The 25,330-nt window shown below is 44.8% G+C and overlaps 1 protein-coding gene across 4 annotated transcripts in view; it reads right to left on the bottom strand.

Moving 5' to 3' along the window:
- The window catches only part of alpk1 (alpha-kinase 1), a 210,346-nt gene that overhangs the window by 164,672 nt on the left and 20,344 nt on the right, over nt 1-25,330 (bottom strand). Inside the window, exon 1 of one of the 4 annotated variants that reach the window (XM_038792180.1) lies at nt 18,380-18,598. The exons of 2 other annotated variants lie outside the window; for them this stretch is intronic. The gene's annotated coding sequence lies outside the window, so the exon portion shown is untranslated. Of the gene's footprint in view, nt 1-17,877; nt 18,157-18,379; nt 18,599-25,330 lie in introns of those variants that run through there. One more of the 4 variants, XM_038792181.1, reaches the window with a different exon arrangement.

Below are 25,330 nucleotides of genomic sequence, written 5' to 3'. Positions count from 1 at the left end.
CACCATGCTGCCCTCTCTCAATCCTCATTAAAGAAATAGATAAATAGCTTGCACCTCCGGGTTAATCCCTCTGCTGACCCTCGCAGAGCGAACATGACCTTTTCTAGCCTCAGGAATTCTGCCTGGTTGCTCACCCACACTCGTGCTTTTGGCGGCTCCGGGCCCACCCACCCTAGCAAAATCCATCTCTGGGCTATCAGGGAGGCAAAGGCTAAAAGATCGTCCTCTCTCTTGGGTCTTCCGACACCCCAAATATCGCCACCTCTGGACTCAGAACCACCCCCACACCAACACCTTGGATATCACGTCCTAAAACCCCTGCCAGAACCGCCTCAGTCTAGGACATGCCCGGAACATGTGGACGTGATTCGCAGGCCCGCCTTCACACCGCCCGCACCTACCCTCTACCCCCACAAAGAACCTACTCATTCTCACCATCGTCATGTGGGCCCTATGCTCCACCTTAAACCGGATGAGGCTTAATATTGCACACGACGAGGACACGTTCATCCTTCTCAAGGCTTTCTCCCATGTCTTGTTCCCCACCACCCGTCCCAGCTCCTCCTCCCATTTATGCTTCATATCCCCACCAGGAATCCCTCCCACTCCATCAATTCCTTATAGATATCTGACACCTTCCCCTCCCCCATTTTATCTTTCAACAGCAACTTGGCCTGCAACCCCAAGGCTGGCAGCCCAGGAAAGGACGGCATCTCTTTTCTCACAAAACCCTGAACCTGCAGGTACCTAAAACCATTCTCCCTGGGCAACTCGTACACTTCTTCCAAGTCTTCCACCCAGCAAATTGCCCCTTATAAACAAGTCCCCAAAGCGCTCAATCCCCGCCTACTGCCACCCCCTAAACCTCGTATCCAGCCCCGCTGGCGCAAATCTATGGCTGTTGCAGATTGGTGCCCACACCGAGGCATCCTCCATCCACAAATACTGCCTCCACCGCCCTTAGGGCTGACACCATCACTGGCTGATGGAGTAGCTGGCCGGCAAGAAATACAACAACAAAGCCCTCAAACTCGTTCACCGACACGATGCTGCCTCCACCCACCCCCAAAACCGACACCTCCCCTACGGCCCACGTCCTCACCATTGCAATATTCGCCGCCCAATAATGATAATTTATCATATTCGGCAGCACCAGACCTCCTGTCCATGTTCCAAAAAAGCCCGCCGCACCCATGGGGCCTCCAAACCCGGAGATCAGCCATTGACCTTCGTAAAGAACACCTGTCGGAAAATTCATGGGTTAGTCCATAGTCAAGTGACTGCAGAACAGACCAATCTGAAGAAAGGAACCTCTACTTTCAACCCTGTCTGCGACAGTTCACATGACTGATCAACATGACTCACATCAGCCCCGACCTGAAGATGGAAATTAGCACGTGGCTTATTATCGGCTGTGCACAAATTGACTTAATACAGCCGGGGAGCAGAGGTGTTGCAAACTGTGGGGGCAAGTTTATTAAAGTCTTCAATTATCATTTGAAATGTAAATTCTTGATTGATTTACATCTGAGACTGTGAATGCAGCTTCTCTAGGTTACTGCATTCAACATCAACTTCAGTTAATTTTCAACAGTTTCCACCTAAATGTCAGTTGTGGTACTTTTTATTTCTTTCCACAATCTCATTATAAGGATTCAATTAATTGCATGCAGAATAAAATTAAAACCTATTGTAAGGCAGACATTGTGTTTTTTAATATGCATTAACATGAAGGGCTTCTTTAGTTTACATTGAAACGCCTTTTTTCCTATTCAGCCATCGTATAAAAATGGGAGAGGAGGGGGAGGACCTCACTGGCATAAAACCCAGCAGTGACCCAAGAGGTAAACTGCATTTACATTAGTTTCTGACAAGAATCAAATTAGGGCCTTTTGGACACAAGAACAGGCTTCTAGACCGCAACAGATGGGCCTGAATGTGCTCCCTAGGCAAACTATCAGCGACATCTGTAGCCTCCGAATTCTGGTGGTCTCAACCAATTAACAGGGAAGAAAAGGAGGCCTCTGCATCCATCCAGTCGAAGCACCAGCACGTACATTATTGAAACTGAGCCGGGCATGGGTAAAATGAGGATTAATCACAAAAAAAAAATCCAAAGAGTTGCAAAGAGGCACTGAATGAGCTATAATGGAGATATTCAAAATGCTAAATCGGATTTTTCTTTTTTTTTTTACTTCTTCTATGAGTGGAATTTAATCCATAAATTGTATTTCTCCACTCTCTCATTTCCCATCATTTGCTCTTTAACAAAAGGAGGAACCTGTCTTTATCTAATTGGATTTTTTTGAAAAAAAGCATTAGCAAATAATAACCTTGCTGCAAGTGATAATTGTGGGGAGGGAGAGGTCCAGCAAGTGAGGAATAAACTCAGTGCCTCGGTAATCTGATGATGCCTCAATACAATTTCATTTGCCTGACTGTGTGGAGCTGCTAACACCCACAGCTCGAGGTATTCTTTGTCGATGTTAATGAGAGCTAGAAGGGCTTCTCCTTTCATACATATGCATGATCTTTGGACGTCTGCTGTGGAAAGCTCATGGAAGTGTAAGAAATACAGCCAATGTGAATGCACTAACTAATGAAAGCTCATGCTCCTAAAATAATATCTTTATAAAAATATGAAATGGGGCCATCTCGCAGGAAAGTCCTTTTCATGACAAAACCAAAGCGGGTTTTTTTTATTATCCAAGTGGTTTGAGACATTCCATACTGAAGTATGCACATATATCAAAACTACCACACATTTTTATACTGATATACAAGTACACAGCGGAAAGCAGTACTTATTTTAACAGGAGGCAAAGAAGACAAAACTGAGATCTTGATTTGGAATTGGTTGAAATATTTAGCTGTCATTTAAAATGCCATGTAAACAAACGTGGACAAAGTCCGATCACATCATTCTTTAATATTAAACGTCATGAGTTTGTAAAAGTTGTTACTTTAAGCCCCTGACTACACTCCTCTCCTTTGAGCCAGTGATCCAAAACTTTCAGCAGGCCGTTACAAATCATGATGTTGCTTCAAATCAGCTGCACCTGGGTAGAGTTGGCAACCCTCCCATTTTAGGTGGTTGTCTCCCAAAATTGGCAATTCTTTTCCTCAGCGTTGTCTTTGCCAGCCCAGGAGTTTAATGCTTTGAATTTCTAATGGCAGAGTTCTACCCCTTCATTTCCTATTACGCCCTCCACACAAACCGTGCTCTTCCATCATTACATCACCACTGCTGATCAGAGAGGTTCGGTGATGTCGCCTGTCTGATACAGAGATTCCCCAATCAACTGCCTGGAACAGTTGGGAGTAGACTGCTGAAGAGATTTGGGGAAATGAGTATCTGGAAAAGAGATGAAAACTGGGGAATTTTTAATTTGGGCAGAATGGGGACTTGGGGAGAGAGACGAAAAACAAGGAGAGGGGGACTTAAGGCAGACATGGAAACCAGGGATTGCACTTGGGGAGGGATAACAATCAGGGAATGAGGCTGGAGAAGGCTTCCACATGGTCCAACAGCAATCAGTTCTAGAATCTTCCTTCTTATTTCTCCTTGGTTCTTCTAGAGAGAATCCTTGGTCTCTTTCCCCGTTTCCTTATTTGGCATCAATCTATACAAATCTTTTCGTGCACTTAAGGTCTCCAGCTTAGACTAGTCCAGAATAGGTGAATGGTGAAAAGAGTCACATATGACCTTTGGCACTGTTGAAGTTCTGAAGAACCTACTTTTGGCTCCTTCCTCCACAGAGCGTAACGGAAGGACAGTGATCACTCGCTTCCACACCCACCATCAGATGACCACCCAACGGGAAGGTGGCCAAATTAGTGGCACAGAGGGGTGCTCTATGCCCAACTGGATGTCTGGCTGCAACATTATCCAGCAGGGAGCACGGTAGCACAGTGGTTCGCACAGTTGCTTCACCAGGTCCAGGGTCCCAGGTTCGATTCCCGGCTTGGGTCACTGTCTGTGCGGAGTCTGCACATTCTCCCTGTGTGTGCGTGGGTTTCCTCAGGGTGCTCCGGTTTCCACAGTCCAAAGATGTGCAGGTTAGGTGGATTGGCTATGCTAAATTGCCCTTAGTGTCCAAAAAGGTGCAGTTGGATTGCTGGATTATGGGGATAGGCTGTAAATGTGGGTTTAAGTGGGGTGCTCTTTCCAAGAGTCGGTGCCGACTCGATGGGCCGAATGGCCTCCTTCTGCACTGTAAATTCTATAAATTCTATGAAAGTCAGCCACTGCTACACATTTAGCGTGCCCCTTGCTCTTTACATTTTCTTCATTTTTTTACTGAGGTTTAAAAAAGCAAAAAAGAAAATGAGATGAAGAAAATGTATAGATGTTACCACCTTCACCAGCAGAATCTGCTACTACATTCAGCCTTGGTCCCACCTTTTCTTTTGCCCTGCTGCCACCTCATCATAGCTGCTGTAAAACCCTCTTAAACTTATTCACATCTGATTGCCAAAGGCTGCAGTGGGGAGTAAAACATTCCAGACCATTGGGTTATTAACATACTCAATAGCTTGTTTATTAGTCATTTCAAAATGGTGGGTGGCCTGCTAATTTCTATGCTTACTCTCTCCGTGACTTTGGGGGACTGGTTGATGACACCACATTGGTAACGCAAAGTCATCATCAAATTGCTATTCTGGAGTTTTGCTTGATAATGGACAATACACCCAAAGTTCTGTCTTCTTGGAGGTTTTTCCTGTAGTTATTCTCCTTCAAAATGTTGAGTCAACTGGAAAGAGTCTGTGATGTTACAGCCCGGTACAATGGCATCTCAGAAATCTATTTCTCAGGCGGCATGGTGGCACAGCGGTTAGCACTGCTTTCTACAGCGCTGAGGACCCAGGTTCAATTCCGGCCCTGGGTCACCGTCTGTGTGGAGTTTGCACATTCTCCCCCTGTCTGCGTGGGTTTCACCCCTGTGACCCAAAGATGTGCAGGGTAGGTGAATTGGCCATGCTAAAATGCCCCTTAATTATAAAAAATAAAAAACATAAAATAAATCTATTTCTCATTCTATGCTGTCTTATTTTGCTCATTTTTTTTTAAAGGGGTAATTTACCGTGGACAATCCACCTTTTGGGTTGTGGCGGTGAGACCTACACAGACACGGGGAGAATGTGCAAACTCCACACAAAGATACACAGATACATAGAAGATAGGAGCAGGCGCAGGCCTTTTGGCCCTTCGAGCCTGCTCCGCCATTCATCATGATCATGGCTGATCATCCAACTCAATAGCCTAATCCTGCTTTCTCCCCATAGCCTTTGATCCCAAGCATATATGCAGGTCGGTGAATTGGCCACGCTAAATTGCCCCTTAATTGGAAAAAATAAATTGGGTACTCTAAATTTATTTTTTAAAAGATGCTGATGAGGTAGAGCTGCACATCATCAGCATGCATATGGTAGCTGACCCCATGGACTACCCATAATCAAGCAAAACTCCAGGATAGTAATTTGGTGTTGGAACTAAAACCTATCTAGGTTCTAGGCTATTGATTACATCTTACAATCCCAGCAGAACAGGAAACACACACTCTTTTCTACTGTATTATATGTACTGTATCATTCATAACAATGGGTAAGTCATACCTGAGATTGAACAACCAGTTACAGTTTCAATCTAAGTTCCTTTGATTTATGATCCCAGTTTTCCGGTTATTAAAACCAAGTTCTATCCTTTAAATTGATTTCAAAAGCATATAGCTCTGCACACAGAGACACAAAGAGCACAGTTTCTGCAAAACCCATTCTATGACACATTTATACAGGGCTGGATTTTAAGGCCACAAATGAGGCCACCCCCTTCATACGTACATGAAATATGGTACATTGACATCGGCTTGGCAATACGGCATAATCACACCAGCCTTTGGTTTCTAACCAGAAACCAGACATTTCTGGTCACATGAATGTTACCATTTCTGCGAGTGGTCACAGAAATCGGCAGCCCATCTGCCATTTTTAAATGACCAATGAACAAATTAGCGATCTTGTTAAATAGCCAATTGTATGCAATTTTTCATTGCCTGCAGAATATTTTGGGCAGGAATATATTTTGGGAGAGTTTTACAGCAGATGCAGTCAGATGCCTGATTCCCAGAACTGAGATGGTGCAAAATGGAGTGAGTGAACTGCTCACATTACGTTCCACCTCTCTAACCTCACCGAAAGCCATAAAATCCAGCCCATGGTATCAGAAAATGAAGGCTGCAATATTGGGCTCTGTAGCATCATTGCTCCAGTAGAAGCTCTGAAGCTGTAAAGAGGCACGAGCTGCACTGTCCGCCACATACGATGCTTTCAATGCGGCACCCGTTATTGGGCAGGGTGCTCGTATGGGTGCGCCCTGCACAAAACAGTAACATGAGAAGTGATATAATAGAGACATCACCAGGTGTTTTATTTGTTTTTTAAAATAAATTTAGAGTACCCGATTATTTTTTTCCAATTAAGGGGCAATTTAGCGTGGCTAATCCACCTATCCTGCACATCTTTGGGTTGTGGGGGAGAGATCCACGCAGACACGGGGAGAAAGTGCAAACTCCACACGGACAGTGATCCGGGGCCAGGAATTAACCCAAGTCCTCGGTGCCTAGCAATAGCAGAAGTCAAAAAAACCTCACCTACAAGTTGGATGGCTGACTTTATAAACTGTGAATGATTAGCACAGATATTAAATGGACTTGAGCAATGAAAGTTTCAGCAAAGTTCTTCAAATCAGGCAAAACACTAGCTGAGGGGTGGCACAGTGGTCAGCATTGCTGCCTCATCCCGCCAGGGACCCAGGTTCCATTCCAACCGGGGGTGACTGTCACATTCTCCCGTGTCTTTCGTGGGTTTCCTCTGAGTACTCCGGTTTCCTTCCACAATTCAAAGTTGTGCATATTAAGTAGATTGACCATTCTAAATTGTCCCTTAGTGTCCAACGGTTAGGTGGGGTGATGCAGTTACAGGGATAGTGTGGGGAAATGGGTCGAGGTAGGGTCCTCTTTCAGAGCGTTGGTGTAGTTTTGATAGGCTGAATGGCCTCCTGTGCACTGTAGGGATTCTATGATAACCCGAGCCTCACACCAGGAGGGGTCCATGATGTCAGTGGGCGTAAAGGTCGCAGTGGCATTAAGCCAATACCCGACTGGATTGTTCCAGGTGAGAATGGGTGACATATACAATGCCTTTAAATGTGCTACCTGTTGATGGTGATGGGCTACCGATATGTCAAGTGAGGTATGTGAAGAGAAAAGAATTGGTGAAGACAAATGTAGGTCCCTTAGACTCAGAAACAAGGGAATTTATTATGGGGAACAAATAAATGGCTGACCAACTAAATACATACTTTGGTTCTGTCTTCACAAAGGAGGACACAAATAAGATACCATAAACGTTGGGGAACACAAGATTTAGTGAGAGGTAGGAACAGAAAGCAGCTGAAGCCAAAAAATTGTATGTTTTCAAGGAGTTAGATAGGGCACGGGACAAAGAGGATTACAGGCTAAGGGGGGTGGGGGGTGGAGGCAGGATCAGGCTATTGAGTTGGATGATCAGCCATGATCATAACGAATGGTGGAGCAGGCTCGATTGTCCAAATGATCTTGTCCTGCTTCTATTTTCTATGTGACTACATCATAAGCGCTCAGTCATTGTTATTGGAATCTGGTGCCACTTCGGAAAGAGAGGTAGACAAAGGAGGAGGTTAAAAAAGAAAGAGGAAGCACAGAGGAAGCATCTCGGACACCTTTGCTATGGATGGGCTGTGACAGAGCACTTGTTCAGACTCCGCTTCCCATAAGACAAATTTCCTTTATCACCATGGCTATACTATTCCCCATCTCAGCATCATTCTGAGCTGCCCCATTACATTATTCCCTGGGCCGAGATCCTGCAATAAAAACAACCAGAAATAACCTTCCTACCGTGGGCAGCATGTGAGCACAGTGTTTAGCACGGTTGCTTCACAGCACCAGGGTCCCACGTTCGATTCCCGACTTGGGTCACTGTCTGTGCTGAGTCTGCACGCTCTCCCCATGTCTGCGTGGGTTTCCTCCGGGTGCTCTGGTTTCCTCCCGCAGTCCAAAGATGTGCAGGTTGGGTGGATTGGCCGTGCAAACTTGCCCTTCGTGTCCAAAAAGAAAAGGTTAGGTGGGGTTACTGGGGTACGGGGATAAGATGGAGGTGTGGCGCTTAAGTAGGGTGCTGTTTCCAAGGGCCGGTGCAGTCTCGAAGGGCCAAATGGCCTCCTTCTGCACTGTATATTCTATCATTCTATAACATCTTTATCTAAAAGCACATTCATTTAAACAAACAGAAATGGATGATTTGCCCTGTGTATTCCCTTAGTGACTACCTTGTGGATGTCTTTGCCTGGTCAAGTGCTCATATTTGCTGTGCTATCCCAATGCTTGCAGCATGGCTGGTGGAAGGCTACTATGTATCAGTCCATGAACTGTGGTGTCCTTTCTCTGCCCTGGTGTTCTTTTCCCTTCTCGTGCACTGCAGCAGTGACAGTCAGCAGCAGACTCCTGTGATTCACTCCAGCTTCCCTTTAAGTGGGACAGACTACCTATAAGAGCTGGAGGCTAGATGGATCATGTGCAAGCCTTGAATGCTGTAGGGCCTCCTGTTGAGTGTTCAGCCAGCCGGTTTGTACACTGTCAAAAACCCAATTACACCACATTTAAGAAGGTGAAATGTTTAAGAGTTCTGACGTCATTATTACTGCTAAGTCTGCGTGATTACCGCATTTCGTGTTTCAGATCACTTTGTAGTGTATCCATGTTTTGTCAGCCCAGTGCATGGTGGCATCATTAAACACGTGATCTGGCCAGCTTAGGTTCTGTCTCTCTTTGTACGTGAGCCTCCCAATATATAAAAACTCATGTACTGCATACCAACATCTTATCTCCTGAAAGAAATCCATCTAATTGCGATTGAATTAATCAAACTTCCAGGTTCCATCTCCTCCCTGGGGTAACTGCTGAGCCACCATTTGCTCGCTGAAATCGCAGACCGATTATAATGACTGCCCAGTGGGAATGCTGTGTGAGTATTAAAATAACTATAAAATCTACCTCCCAGCTCCAGCCTGTTGGCTTCCATTGTCATTTGAATATTTATAAACCCAAACTTCTCCCGGTTTAACAGAAATGGGTAACCAATGTGTTAGCCATTGAAATCTTTTAAGGAGGTGACATGCCTCCATTATACTGTAACAAGCTTTGCCATTGTTACTGCTCTCCTCCATGTTTCTCTGGCTTCAGGATTCCCAGGAGGCAAAAGGAGGCGAGACGGGCTACATTCATGGTGTACGTGCATTTATCTCACAGCTTGTGGGCCAAGAGGAGCAGGAGTGTTTTCTCCAGGCCTAATATGCTTACCCTGTAAACACGCTACACCCCCACCTACCTCCATCACCAACCCCTCTGATCGCTGACCACCCTGACCTCCTCTGCTATTTCTGATCTCCCCCACCCCCCAAGATCTGACCTTGTCATTATTCCTGACCCCATGAAATCATCCCTGATACCCACGATCACCCCATCCACCACTATGATCACCCCTGCTCCTCCCATGATCACTTCTCATCCCTCCTACAATCTCCCACCCCCCACTACCACTAATCCTACTTACTGCATCTGTCAATCACGCTGACCTTTGGGCTGTAAACCTGTGAAGGAAACAATCACACACTCTAAACTTCCAAATTTTGCAGGAAAACCTACACTTTTAGAAAATAAATTTAGAGTACCCAATTCATTTTTTCCCATTAAGGGGCAATTTAGCATAGCCAATCCACCTATCCTGAACATCCTTGGGTTGTGGGGGTGAGACCCACGCAGACACATGGAGAATGTGCAAACTCCACACGGACAGTGACCCAGTGAGCCGGGATCGAACCTGGGACCTCAGCACCGTGAGGCAGCAATGCTAACCACTGCGCCGCCCCGGGAAACCTACACTTGCTGGTTTCCAAACTTTAATGCTTTAACTTTAAGCCAGCTCAGAAGTCACACCATAGGAAATAAAGGGGGAGGGGGCGCGTCAAACCTCAGCCACCGGTCTCCACTAAGAACATGCCCGACTTACAACTGCTCCAAAAAATTCGGTCCTTCCATCCCACCGATCAGTGTGTGCCCTCTTTTTAATCCTCTTGACCATTGCAATATCCTTATGCACTGTAGTGACCAGAACTGTACACAGTATTTGACGTGCAGCAGCACCTGCGACTTACAAAGTGGCAGAGTTACCTCCAATCTTGACTCAATAAAAGTATTCTAATACCTGATTTGCTTTACTCACTGACACCAAGTATTGCTGTGATAGTTTCAATTTGTTGTCTCTGGAGGCCCCCTGATCTCTTTCATTATGCATATTACTTTCTTTCCAATTGAGCAATAGTCCCTTCCTGGATTTATGTGTCTCACGCAAAGCACTTTGCACTTCTCTGCGCTGAATCTCATCTGGCACATGACGGCCCAATTTCCAAGTACATGCAAATCCTCTCCTAGCTTCTCTTATTCAGCTTTGGAGTCCACCACCTTTATTATCCTTGTATAATCTATAAATTTATCTGTTCTGCTTGCCTGGTCCCAGATCATTTGTGAATATGGTAAACAAAAGTGGCCTCAAAAACAGACCCCTGTGGAGCACCACTGGTAACATTCTCCCAGGCTGCTAACAATTGTGGTACCAGTAGATTTTGGGTTCTATTGGTTAATCATCTGCATATTTATTGTAAAATATTTCCACTGATCTTTTTTTAAGTGCAATATCCTGTCATTTACAATTGAAGCAAAAGATTAAAGGCTAGAAATTGCTGTGGCTGAAGCTTTTGTACAAATCCTTCACACACGTATATCAATTCTCTTCTTCAACATTAACAGAGAGTGCTAATCAATTTTAAAAAAAATTAGAGTACCTAATTATTTATTTTTCAATTAAGGGGCAATTTAGCATGGCCAATTCACCTGCACATCTTTTTGGGTTGTGGGGGTGAGATCCATGTACAGACGGGGGAATGTGTAAACTCCACACGGACAGTGACCCGGGTGGGGGATGAACCCAGGCCCTCAGCGACGTGAGGCAGCAGTGCTAGTACTAATCAATTTAAAATAGGTTAATCCTTCCATTGTACAGGAGAGAGGAATTTTACATAAGTTTGTAATGTGCATGAATAGTGCCATCGCTGACACTCATTTTCAAGCTTAAAGTGTATAGAGACTAAACTTGCTGTGATAAAGTGCCCTCAGTACATTACTACAGGGTTTTTCAAAGTGCGGGTAATGATCTGCAGGTGGGTCGCGGCAGGCCGTCAGAGGTGTTGTGGAATAATTGGTCACGGCATTCCCACGCTGGTCCCGATTGTGAGAGAAGTGCCCAATGGCCCCTATCATCATTATTATTGAGAATGGCGGCTGATGCCACCTTTTAAATAAGAAGGAAATGACGCTGTGTGCGGTCTTCTTAAGAGGCAGCAGTGAGCAAGTCACGCACCCTGCATACCCACTTGACATCAAGCGCCCTCTATGTATGTGCTTTTGGTGCCAAATCACAGAGGAGAACTTGTTCCATTTTCTAGCTGCTAGCAAGGGAAGAGGACAGTGAAGATGAATTGTTTTCTTACACGTAAGAGACAGCCAGAGACACAAATAGGGAGTGTACCTACTTGGCCTAGATTTCACATATGAATCTGCTGAAGAGCCGCTCAGGAGAGCCCAGGGCAAGACAGTGCAGTGCTAGTGTTAGCTCTGTACAGAGCTCCAGGGCCTCTGGTTAACAGCCTACAATGAAAAAAACTAAACTTGGGAACAAAGGAGTATAAAGATTTCTTGATGCATGGTTTTGTCAATTGTACCAATGCAAATAAGGATGCATAGCCCATGTGTGTTACATTCAGATAAGTACTGGCATATGAGAGGAGACGTTTCAAATTTTGAAAAAGTGGTGGGTGAAAATTTATTTTTGAGGTTGAGACCCCAGAGTCAGTTATTAACTTTCAGCTGACTCCAAATGAAAAGACTGCACGGCTGTACTTGACCTATGGCAGAACATTAAAAACCCATGAGACTGTCAGCATTCTGGAGTAGCATCTCCCAGGCATAACCAGTGCTGAGTAAAACAAGCATCTTGTTGCTATTGCCCTTCACAACGACCTACATGTGCTAGATTGGATTTTCCATTCTCACGGCACAACAGAACAGACTAAAGTCTGCACCTAATATGTACATTGCCCTCTCCTCCTGTGAACCTGATTGAAATGAGATTGTGAGGACCAAGCAGGTTCTCCCTTCGCATTAAAGGTAAGTGAATGTAGTGCGTGTTGCGAAGATTGGCTGGCATGAGTCACAGAGGTCAGCCAGCGTGGGTTGCAAAGGTCGGTCAGCATGGGTTGCGAAGGCCGGTCGCTTGGCAAAATTGTGTCCAGGAAAAAAAAGTTTGAAAAACACTGCAATACTAGGATTGGATTGCAAATTGACAGTTAGTGGTTTGAATCACTCTCATTTAATGATTCAGAAGTCCTAACTCAAACACCTGGCCAAAAGTTGCTGAATCAATGCAGCCAGCAAGTTCGAGTGAATTTTCCGGGAATGGTATGTGGCATTATGTCCGAACAAAAAACACACTGAAACAGAAATGGCAATCAAAATCAGTGTGAACAATCAACGCCCATGGAAAGCGTCAACTTTCTACCATGTTCCTTCTTCAAAACCCTCTTTATGCATGGAAATTGAAGCTTGAAACCTTCAAACTATTATATATGCTAATAGTTTCCACCTTTTTCCTCAAGCAATGTCGGCGCAAATTCGGGGTGGAATCGGTGGAACTTGGCAAACAAATCGGCGGATTTTCAACTTCCACTCATAGAACAGTACAGCACAGAACAGGCCCTTCGGCCCTCGATGTTGTGCCGAGCAATGATCACCCTACTTAAACCCCGTAACCCGTATACCCGAACCCAACAATCCCCCCCATTAACCTTACACTATGGGCAATTTAGCATGGCCAATCCACCTAACCCACACATCTTTGGACTGTGGGAGGAAACCGGAGCACCCGGAGGAAACCCACGCACACACAGGGAGGACGTGCAGACTCCACACAGACAGTGACCCAGCCGGGAATCGAACCTGGGACCCTGGAGCTGTGAAGCATTGATGCTAACCACCATGCTACCGTGAGGCCCCCATGTTTTGTGTGATCGTTTATGCTAGTTCAAGATTCACATATCCCCGATCAGACCCTGCCTGCAAAAAATATAAAGACAAAGTCAAAGATGCAAGACAATGCTTTGAATGCGAGAAAATGCTCACAATCAAAGCATTGTCTTGCATCTTTGACTTGGTCTATATATGTTTCTGGAACATACCTCTCCATTCACCTGAAGAAGGAGCTGCGCTCCGAAAGCTCGTGTTTGAAACAAACCTGTTGGACTTTAAGCTGGTGTTGTAAGACTTCTTACTGTGCTCACCCCAGTCCAAAGCCGGCATCTCCACAGCATGCAAAAAAAAAGCTCTTTCCCAGCCCAAAATTGTAAGACTTTTGTCAATTGTACAAATTAAGCTCTTTTTCATTGGCGTCAGCCTCAAACTACTCATTTCAAAAAAAATATTCTATTTAGAAAGAAACAGACAACTATGAATCAATGAAGTTACTAAATGGTTGAGTGAATCTTTTCTAAAGTAATTTTCATTGATTAAAAAGCAGGTTAGTCACTGGGACTGGGCACTATTATTTTGGTGATAAACATATCCTCAGCTGAGCTCATAAAACTGCACTGGTTTACCACTCAAATACTTCAGGAAATGCTATTGAGTGGGCAGGGATAAAGGGGCTGGATTTTCTGGCTGCTTTGGGGACAGGCTGGTGTGTAGGAAGGAGCAGGAGAGCATCTTTACGGGGGGGGGATTTTGAATTTATCGAAGGGGCAATGGAAAACACAGAGTCCTTGCTTAATAAAAGGAGGCAGCAAAGCAAGGGGGAGCCCAGCGCTGGCCCCATCCAGCCGCCGTCCCAAGGGACCAGCACGCCGAGTCAGGCAGGGTGGATGTAGCAGTGTGGAATTACTGGGCAACTGAAGGCAGAGGCTGCCTGCCATGGGCCACATTCTCCCTGGCTTCGGAGCATCTAGTGAGGTATTGAATACACACTGTGCTTAAAATGCTATAATCCTTTGGATGGTTACGTTGATTTCAGGCGTATTTCACCAAAAAAAAGCACACTCGAGCAGAAACTCCATTAATATCAACTTTTTCAAAATAAATTTAGAGTGCCCAATTAATTTTTTCCAATTAAGGGGCAATTTAGCGTGGCCAATCCACCTAGCCTGCACAACTTTGGGTTGTGGGGGTGAGACCCACGCAAACACAGGAAGAATGTGCCAACTCCCCACAGACAGTGACCCAGAGCCGGGATCGAACCTGGGACCTCGGCACCGTGAGATAACAGGGCTAACCACTGCGCCACCGTGCTGCTCCTTTAATATCAACTCTAGATGTAAATTTTCACGCCATTCAAAATAGCCATAAATTGAACATCTTCGCCTGAGCTGCATTTCCTTACAAGAATGGGGCGACCTTTATCAGCGGTTGATGGCTGTTAGGTAGAGGGTTCACAGAAACGGTGTAAAACGATGTAAACAAAACCAGAAAATGCTGAACAATCTCAGCAGGTCTGACAGCATCGGTGGAGAAATAACGGAGCTACCGTTTCTAGCCTGCATGACTCTTTGTCAAAACTCACTGACAGACCTGCTGAGATTGTCCAGTATTTTCAGATTCCAGCATCCGCAGTCATTTGGTGTCAAAGTTGGACTGAAACAAAAGTTCTCAATTATTTGCACCAAAATTAGTATTGTGCTTTCTTTACACTGTTGCCTCTGCATGAGTTTTCCGAAAATAGCAGGCAACTTCACAGAATCAGAAAAATACAGTGCAGAAAAGTCCCTTCGGCCCATCGAGTCAGCACCGCCGCATGAAAGGCACCTGATCTGCCAATCCTAATCCCATTTGCCAGTACTTGGCCCATAGCCTCAAATGTTAAGATGTGCCAAGTGCTCATCCAGGTACCTTTTAAAGGATGTGAGGCAACCCGCCTCTACCATCCTCCCAGGCAGTGCGTTCCAGACCGTCGCCACCCTCTAGATATAAAAGCTTTTCCTCGAATCACCCCTGAACCTCCCGCCCCTCACCTTGAACTGGTGTCCCCTCGTAATGGACCCTTCAACTAAGGGGAACAGCTGTTCCCTAACCACCCTGTAAATGCCTCTCAATCTTGATGTGGAGATGCCGGCGTTGGGCTGGGGTGAACACAGTAAGAAGTCTTACAACACCAGGCTAAAGTCCAACAGGTTTGTTTCAAACACTAGCTTTTGGAGCACTTCCTCAATTCTCATAATCTTGTACACCTCGATCAGGTCTTTTCTGCTCCAGTGAAAACAACCCAAGCCCATCCAACCTCCTTTCATAACTTAAAATGTTCCCTCCCAGGCAATATCCTGGTGAAACCCCTCTGCACCTGCTCTAGTGCAATCACATCCTTCCTATAATGTGGCGACCAGAACAGAGGACTCCAGCTGTGGCCTCACCAATGTTCTATATAACTTCAACATGACTTCCTTACTATTGTAATCTATGCCGTGATTGATAAAGGCAAGTGTATCATATGCATTTTCAGCACCCTATTAACCTGCCATTCTGTCTTCAGAGATCTATTTACAAACACACCAAACTCTCTTTGTTTCTCAAGACTTCCCAGTGTGGTGCCATTCATTGAATATTTCCTTGGCAAATTGCGCCTTCCAAAGTGTAACACCTCACTTTTCAGGATTAAATTTCATCTGCCACCTTTCTGCCCATTGACCATCCCATCTATATCTTCCTGTAACCCAAGACTCTCAGCCTCACTGTTAACCACCCAGCTACCTTTGTGTCATCCACAAACTTACTGATCCTACCTCCCACGTAGTCATCTAAGTGATTTATATAAATGACGAATAAGGGACCCAGCACAGATCCCTGTGGTAAGCCACTGGACACTGGCTTCCAGTCACTAAAGCAGCCATCTGTCACCCTCTGTTTCCTACAGCTCAGCCAGCTTTGATTCCACCTTATCAAGTTCTCCTGTATCCCATGTGCATTTGCCTTCTTTATAAATCTCCCACATGGGGCCTTGTCAAATGCTTCGCTGAAATCCACGTAAGCTACATCAACTTCACAACCCTGGTCTACACACTTAGTCACGTGCTCGAAAAATTCAATTAAGTTTGTTAGGAATGACCTCCCTCTGACAAAGCTATGGTGACTATTACTGATCAAACCTTGTCTCTCTAAGTGGAGATATGTTCTATAGAATATAGAACAGTACAGCACAGAACAGGCCCTTCGGCCCTCGATGTTGTGCCGAGCAATGATCACCCTACTCAAACCCACGTATCGACCCTATACCCGTAACCCAACAACCCCCCCCCCCCCCCCCAACTTTACTTTTTAGGACACTACGGGCAATTTAGCATGGCCAATCCACCTAACCCGCACATCTTTGGACTGTGGGAGGAAACCGGAGCACCCGGAGGAAACCCACGCACACACGGGGAGGACGTACAGACTCCGCACAGACAGTGACCCAGCCGGGAATCGAACCTGGGACCCTGGAGCTGTCAAGCATTTATGCTAACCACCATGCTACCGTGCTGCCCCCATTAATTTTCTCCATTAATTTCCCTACCAGTTGTTTAATTATTTCCTCCCAACTGTCTTTTCAAGTGAACATGCAGCAAGAGATGCAGTTCGGTGGGGGAGGGGGGGGGGGGGGATTCTGCTGTACTAGCTTCATCCAAGTACTCTTCTGCAAGAGTCAGTTTATTAATAATACAACTTGCCAACATGGAAATGAGGAACTTTAAACTCATAGACACGACTTTTCTGCAAACAATGAACAAACTCTCCCCCCCTCCCGTGGTGCACGAAACAAATTGACACCAGACATCACCTAGTGGCCACAAATAGATATTGCATTAATTGTGTCAGGCGAGGTTAGCATAACACCACTACCTGAAAAAATACTTCACCGTGGGCAAAATTTAAACAAAGCTGAAACACTTATTTCCATTTACACACACCGTGGAAACCGAAGCGGGACGATTTTGCATTCTGCCACATTCTCTGAAAATAAAGCTGTGAACTCGTTGCCACTTGCTACTGAATATTTCAACAAATTTTGCTCAGGTACAAAAACACAAACCAGTGTTTGGTCCCGCAATACCAAACAAAGAACAGGGCGTGGAACTCAGAAGAAGAATAAATCATTAGATGTGAAAACTGAGCTGGCTAGCGCAATAGATTCGGCACCAGCTTTTGCCAGTGGGTTATCGGTACAAATCCAAGTCAAAGTGATAGAAGGACAGTTTCCTTTAAGCAATTGTTTTTTTTTAAATCCCTTGCAGACTCAATCCAATTCCTCGTGGGCACGGACTTCCACGGACAGCATCAAAACGGAGACCGCTTAAAGGGTGCACTTCAGCAATTGGTACAAAATGGCTTTGACCTTGCACCAACGATAAACTCGTGCAATGTAAATCAGGCGTTAAAGGCTCGGTTTCCAAAACGAAGGGGAATGAGTAAGGCTCCCACTTGTAGTGTCAAATCAGTCTGATTCCAGCTTCAGGCACTACTTAAATTACTGACTGTGTCGCTGCTGCCAAGGAAAACCCCTCCATCCCGAAGCTACATCTCGTCTTTAGCTAGAGCAGACGGATTCTAATGTGGGAAATCAAAGAATGTGCAGATGGAATGCTCTTTTACATTTAACACGGAGGGATGTTGTTGGGGTGGGGAAAGAGAGATTTACTCTGCACCTCACCGGGTTGTATCTGGGAGGTGTGACACGTCGCCAGTAGGTCGTTCCGTCTTGAGCACCAGGCTCACTTGACAAGTACAAATGTCACAACATGAATAAATCGGTTGGAGCTGAAAAAGAACAGTATCCAGATAGATCACCCTGCAGTCCAAATGGGATAAAAGAGAGGCAGATTCTGCAATGGGTAAAATATGCCCTCATGTGGAGGAATGATGTATGGCAGAGACATGGAAAAGTTTTGTTTTCCTGGCTCTATAATGACTCAGATTGTAAAATCTGGTGCAATATCAACGACAGGATCGATTTTCTGGGTCCTCGCTAGCTGTCGCTGCATACTGGAGGATGGCAGGTCTGCTGTCAGTGACTGCCCAGTAGCAGCAAAGACTCCGAATAGCTTCCCCTGCATCTTTTACACGAGCGTTCAAACTGAGGCCACCCTGTTCGCTCGCGAAATACACCACCGACGAGGCCATTATGGGGTGGGTTTTCTGGTTTCTATACTTGCCTGTATTGGATCGTCTTCCTGCAGAGTTTTGTTTTTAATTCAAAGAGATATGGGCCACCAGGTTACAGCGAATTCTGGAATTTACAACAGGTTCGAAGGCCGACGGATTTGCTGCTTTGCGATCAGCAATAATGGAAGGCAAGATGGTCACCGTTCCAGCCGGAAAGGATGCAGAAGTTTTGTTAACATGTGAGAAACATAACCTCAATTCTGCAAAGGCAGTAGATCTCATCGGGATGTTGGGCAACAACAATAAGGAAGCTGCTTTTTTCCATTAAGAAAATGCTTTAAAGAGGAAGTGGCTGGGGCAAAAAAAAGTATCTAAGCCAAAAAAAATCAAGATGTCAAGCAAAGTGCAGATGAAAGATCTAACCACAGATGAGATAAAACAGGAATGGGTGGCAATGAATTTAAACTTGAAATGCTCGTTCAGGTGGTTGGCGCTGAAGAATTATATTGAACTGCACTCACGGGGTTAGATCTTGCTGGGCCCCGTGGTCCATGCTCGCCTCCCCCCGCCCCCAGCCCCCATAAAGTCGGGGGCGGGGAGATGGAGAGTGTAAAATGCAACCTCAGAAATTATAGCACCATTAGTATCTTTGCTTGCTCTTTAAATGTTGTTTTTTATGAGGAACGTTTCATAACTGATTCATACCACTGTCACACACAAATGATGTAGAGGTACACATCACCAACAACCTGTCCTGGCCCACCCACGTCGATGCTACGACCAAGAAAGCACAACAGCGCCTATAATTTCCCCAATTACTCTTACCAATTTTTACAGATGCACCAGAGAAAGCATCCTATCTGGCTGCATCACAGCTTGCCAAGGCAACTGCTTGGCCCAAGACCGTAAGAAACTACGGAGAGTCATGAACACAGCCCAGCCAATCACGCAAACCCGCCTCCCATCCACTGACTCTGTCTACACCACCCACTGTCTTGGGAATGTACGCAGCATAATCAAAGACCCTTCCCTCCAGGGTTATTCTCTCTTCCAACCTCTTCCAATTGGGCCAAATACTGTATACAAAAGTTTCAGAACATGCATCAATAGATTCAAAAACAGATTCTTCGCCACTGTTACCAGACTCCTAAATGGCCCTTTATGGACTGAACTGATCTTTCTATGCATCTTCTCTGCAGCTGTAGCACTATATTTTGTATGCTGCACCCGATGTCTATGTGTTTACATGGTGCATTTATCGTTTGTCCTATGTTTTCGTGTATGGAGCGACATGCCTGGACTGTACGCAGAACAATCCTTTTCATTGCACCTCAGTACACATAACAATAAATCTAAATCTAATCTAAATTTAATCTAATCTAGGGCAGCATGGTTGTGCAGTGTGTAGCACTGCTGCCTCACAACGCCAAGGACCTGGGTTCGATCCCGGCCCTGGATCACTGTCTGTGTGGAGTTTGCACAATCTCTCCTGCATGGGTCTCACCTCCACAATCCAAAAAGATGTGTAGGGTAGGTGAATTGGCCACACTAAATTGCCCCTCAATTGGTGAAAAAAGAATTGGGTACTCTAAATTTATTTTTTTAAACTTTAATCTAATCTAACCTAGTTTAGGCAGTGACAAGCTACAAGGACAGTAATATCCCATTACTCTCTCCCTGTGTGGAATCTGAATGTCCAAGGCATTCCAACTTGCAACAAATTTCTAAAGAAGCCAACCTTTTTCTCAGTAATAACCTGAAATCTCAAGACAAGGAACTACCTAAAGTTTTTGTACCCAAAGGTTAATCTTTAATTGAACTCAGAGACAAGGGGCTGGATTCTCTGTCCCGCCCCTCCACATTTCTGTTTCACTCTGCCAGCGGGATGCTCCGTTATGCCGGCCAGTCAATGAGGTTTCTCATTGTAGGACAGCCCCACGCCATCGGGAAACCCCTGGGCTGCCGGCAAAAAGGAGAATCCAGCCCCAGTTCTTTTCACCCATAAATTCATTGATTGATTTGACTTATATTGGCTCGAAAGATGCCAGAATTCTAGAAAATTCAAGGGCTCTTCCGCTCTGATATGTGACATTTCAGAGCAATCTTAGAAATTCTGGGACCAAACTATGAACTTTAGTGATATTCGCCTGGCCATTATTACATTACATGGGCCAGGAAAATCCTTCCAACGCAATCCTGGCAATAAAGCCAGGAGAGCAGCCACTTACGTTGTCCCTTTCTGACCTTCCGTAGAATCCCTATGGTGCAGAAGGAGGCCATTTGGCCTATTGAGTCTGCACAGACCCTCTGAAAGAGCATTTCACCCATGCCCATTCCCCCGCCCTATCCCCGTAACCACACATAATCTGCTCATCTTTGAACACTATGGGGCAATTTCTTTTTAAAAAAATATTTTTATTAGAGTATTTGCAATTTTTATAATAATAACAATAACAGCGACGTAAACATGGTACAATAAACATTTCCACCCCATCACAATCTTCACACACCCCAACTATAAAACAAGTCTGCCCCCCCCCCCCCCCCCCCCCCATTGGAATTCTGCTTCTGCTGACATTTTAATTTTCCCCGAGAAAGTCGATGAACGGCTGCCACCTCCGGGTGAACACTAACATTGACCCTCTTAATGCAAACTTTATTTTCTCGAGAATGAGAAACCCAGCCATGTCACTAACCCAGGTCTCTACACTCGGGGGCTTTCGTCCCTCCACATTAATAAGATCCGTCTCCAGACTACCAGGGAGGCAAAGGCCAAGACGCTGGCCTCTTTCACCCCCTGAACTCCCAGCTCTTCCGACTCTCCAAAGATCACCACCTCTGGACTCGGCACCACCCTTGTTTTAAGTTCCATGGACATCACCTTAGCGAAACCCTGCCAAAACCCTGTAAGTTTCGGGTATGCCCAAAATATGTGGACATGATTTGCTGGGCTTCCCACACACCTCGCACACCTGTCCTCTACCCCGTAAAACCTGCTCATTCGGGCCACCGTCATGTGTGCCCAGTGGACTACCTTGAACTTGAACTGTATCAGGCTAAGCCTGGCACATGATGAGGCTGTATTAACCCTGCTTAGGGCATCCGCCTACAGACCCGCCTCTATCTCTCCCCCTAGCTCGTCTACTATGGGGCAATTTCAGCATGGCCAATCCACCTAGCCTGCACTTCTTTGGATTGTCATTTCTCATTGGCTTATTTATGGGCATGTAATACAATAGGACAAGTAGGCACAACTACCATTTTAGCCAATCCTCGAGCACCTACAGATTCCAGGGGCTACTCCCAACTCTCCTATCTTTATAGACTCTGACTTGTCCAACACTGCGCCGCCAGTATCTTATTCTGGTCCAAGTATGGTGTCTTGTCCACAAAAGTCAGAGCCTTCAACAATGAGTACACACTCTCAAACAAACATGAACTGGCATGAATATTAGCTCTGGTCAAATAAATTATACTGGAATCCTAATATTACTCAAGAGTATTGCCATTTTAATTGCACTGCACTAAAATCACATCTTGCATTTGTATAGCAATGTTAACATTAAAAACCATCCCAAGGTGCTTAACAGAAACATAATGAAACAGAGTAGTAAGTGGGAGGGGGACTTGGTGTTGGTCAAAAGAGCCTACTCAAAGACACAGGCTGTAAGGAGGATCTTAAATAGGAAAACCGAGTTGGAGAGACAAGGTTAAATGAAGGAATTTCAAGACGTGTTTGAAATGGCTCAAGGTACAGCTGCCAATGGTAAGGTAAAGGAGGCCAGAATGAAATGGACATGGAGTTCAGGGGGTGGTTACAGATCTAAAGTGGAGATTACAAATCTAGAAAGGGCTCAGGCCTTAGAGATGAGCTGAAGTTTACAGAGGCTGTGTGGAGGTTGAAAGATCAGCAGGGAGATAATTGGAACAATCTAGTCTCAAAATTCAGGAGTGGGTGGAAAGAATATGGATTGAGTAGTCATGGCATCAGTCATTTCAATGCTTAACTGGAGGCAATGACGGCTCATCCAGGACGGGACATTGAAAACGAAGAGTTCAAGAAGAATGTGGAGAGTAGAGTCATCAGAAGACATAGGAGCAGAATTAGACCACTTGGCCCATCGAGTGCTCCACCATTCAATCATGGCTGATATTTTTCTCATCCCATTCTCCTGCCTTCTCTCCATAATCCCTGATCCCCTTATTAATCAAGAACCTATCTATCTCTATCGTAAAGACACTCATTGATTTGGCCTCCACTGCATACATGTGAAGCTGACCCCAAGTCTGCATACAATGTTATCAAGGGTTAGCATGTTCATGAGGAGGTCAATGAATATCCTTTCAATATGGTGCCTTGTCCAATGACTGGAAAAATGTACAAATCTCTGTGTAAAGTAGCACTTTCACAGACTTCATTTGTAAACACAAAAGATATTTACTAATAAGAATTGTGCAGCATGGTTGCAGCTAGCTCCCTAAATGTCTCTCCCCAGGAGCCTCCCTCACCATAGGGTGATTCCACATCCTGAGTCCTGATTGGTGATCCAGGTCAGGTGACTCTTACTCTGCTGTGTTGCCCTTAAAGGGAAATCACAACACTCTGTAACTGGTCTCAATCAGTGTTTGACTACTAACATGTGAAAGCATTACTGCTACAGTTCCCAAACCAATGCAATTGATGCCACATATTTCCAGAGACATCTAAACTTAGCGCAATCTACTTTAGAATCAAGAATTGTCAAGAATTGACAGAGCTATTCAATTTGGCCTTAATCCATTGCTCTTTCCCCATAGCCCAACCTATATTCTCTTTTCAGGTATTTATATAGTAGTTTACATGGTGGTTCGAATTATCTTTTTGAAAGTTAGCAATGAATCTGTTTTCAGCATCTTTCAGGCAATATATTCCAGATCATACTAACTTGCTGTTTATTTTTCCACATCTCACTTCTGGTTGGCTTGCCAGTCAGCTTAAATCCTTGCCCTCTGGTCACTAACGATTCGGTCACTGCTATCTCCATCAAATCTCCCCTTAAACTTCTCTGCACTAAGGACATCATAGTCACTGGGTAAATATCCTAGAAGATCCTGAGGTTCCTTCCTCAGGATCGAGTGCCGGGCACCCAGCCAGGGCTCTTGAATCCCTCTGTGCCCTGCCAACCTTGTCCACCAATGTTTGATACAGAAGCTGACACCATAATGGACCCCAGAATGTAAAAATAAAGATTTAAGGGTACCAATTTGTAAAATGTCATTAGGGTAACACATTGTGAGATACAAATTTTACAGAATACCTATTGCTGTGTTGTGCTGAATGTAAGAAATTGGTATATATATTGCATTTTATACCAGTTGCAGTAATGTTTTTAAAAGCCTAAATTCAGGTATATTTATATATGTTGCAATAACATTATTTAAAAATCTAGATTAACATATCCAGAGTCTGTGGCTGCAAAAGGTGAAATTAGTATGTCCTAAAAGTGAGATCATCATTCATTTCAACCATGTAATTGTTTACCTATATAGGACTAATGGAATTTTGTTTATAGAAATAAGGTTCCCTAGGGTTTAGATAAATGAGGAGTCTTGTTAGCCTTATTAAGATGGTCATAAGCCAGTTGGTAGGACAGAGATGATGTAATTAATAGGAGGAGCCAGGTCTGTAACAGACGGTTTAGCTTTGAGTTTTTCAAGGAACAAAGCTGAGCAGCAGCTTTTCCCGAAGGCTGTCAGGTTAAGCAGTGATCTGACAAAGACAAAGCCTCCACAACCTCGATCCTGAACTCGGTGATCCTCAGAATCCTGAGTTTTATTTTTGGTCCTGTTTTTGATCATTTTAATTGAATTTAGTTCCTCCCTTTTGGGGGCATCATCCTTTCCAGATGCCTTAGAGACTTCATCAAGTTGTTTATTGGCACAACAATCTTCCCATTGGGGTTGAGGAAAGTCATGGCGCAAATCTCTTTTATTGCGTTTTATTGCCTTTGTCTGAAAGGCTCTCTCTCTCTCTTCAAGCAATCTTTCCAACAACTCTCTGCCCAGAGGACAGCAAATATCCCTGTATTTACTAACTGTATTTCCAAGTAGCCTTTGACTGGTAATGGGTTTTACTTCATTGGAGATAGAGAAGGGATCAGTTAAAGGTTAAAGGGCTTCCTTTTATTGTTAAGAATTGTTTAACTGTTAATTGTAAACTATTTTCTGTGATGTTAATGTAGTTTAATCCTGTGTTAATAAGAACTTTTGTTTTTTTTAAATATATTTTTATTCTCCTTTTTCACATTTTCATAAAAAATACACCTAACAACAGATAACTAACAATAACAAATACAATGGAAATCCCCTAACCAACAACCCCGTTATCCTACAAACCCCCATCCATCCCCCAAAATCTCAAATACAATATAAGAAAGAAAAAAAGAGAATCCACAGTGATCCCATACATAAATCACCAATAACGCATACACTCACGGCAGCGCAGTGGTTAGCACTGCTGCCTCACGGCGCCAAGGCCCAGGTTCAATCCCGGCTCTGGGTCACTGTCCGTGTGGAGTTTGCACATTCTCCCTGTGTTTGCGTGGGTTTTGCCTCCACGACCCAAAGATGTGCAGGGTAGGTGGATTGGCCATGCTAAATTGCCCCTTAATTGGTAAAAATGAGTTGGGTACTCTAAATTTTAAAAAAAACATACCGCCCCCCCACCTCATGTTCAATGTCATCCAATTCTTGAAAGTGCATGATAAACAATGCCCATGATGAATTGTAGAACCCTTCCATCCTTCCCCTCAACTTGAACTTCACTTTCTTGAGCATTAAAAATTCCAGCAGGTCTCCCCACCACGCCGAGCACAGGGCAGAGAAGCCCAACAGGACACACCTTCGGGTAATCAGTGAGGCGAAGACTAAGGCATCTGCCTCCGCACCTGCCTCCAGCCTTGGTTCACACCTCACGTGCACCACCCTCAAGATAACCCTGAAGACCTCCCTCCAATACCTCT

Source organism: Scyliorhinus canicula, chromosome 3 (genome assembly GCF_902713615.1).
Source record: "Scyliorhinus canicula chromosome 3, sScyCan1.1, whole genome shotgun sequence".
In the NCBI taxonomy this organism is placed as follows: domain Eukaryota; kingdom Metazoa; phylum Chordata; class Chondrichthyes; order Carcharhiniformes; family Scyliorhinidae; genus Scyliorhinus; species Scyliorhinus canicula.
Note: the sequence above shows the minus strand (reverse complement) of the source record. Positions and strands in the feature narration are given on the sequence as shown.